This window comes from Octodon degus, unplaced genomic scaffold (genome assembly GCF_000260255.1).
Source record: "Octodon degus isolate 3935 unplaced genomic scaffold, OctDeg1.0 scaffold00065, whole genome shotgun sequence".
Classification (NCBI taxonomy): Eukaryota; Metazoa; Chordata; class Mammalia; order Rodentia; family Octodontidae; genus Octodon; species Octodon degus.
Window position 1 is genome coordinate 4,484,715 of NW_004524641.1, and position 292 is coordinate 4,485,006.

Sequence of the window (292 nt, forward strand, 5' to 3'; positions counted from 1 at the left end):
CCAGAACCCAAAGACAGGAAGAAATCATAAAGATTAGAGCAGAAACTAATTCAATTGAGATGAAGAAAACAGTTCAAAAAATGAACGAATCAAAAAGCTGGTTCTTTGAAAGACTAAATAAAATTGATAAGACCCTAGCTAAGCTCATCAAAAAGAGGAAAGAAAAATTCAAATACAAGCAATAAAGAATGAAAAGAGTGTAATTACCACAGACTCAGTGGAAATTCAGAAGATTATCAATAGCTACTTTGAGAATCTTTACTTTCACAGAATAGAAAACACAGAAGAAGTG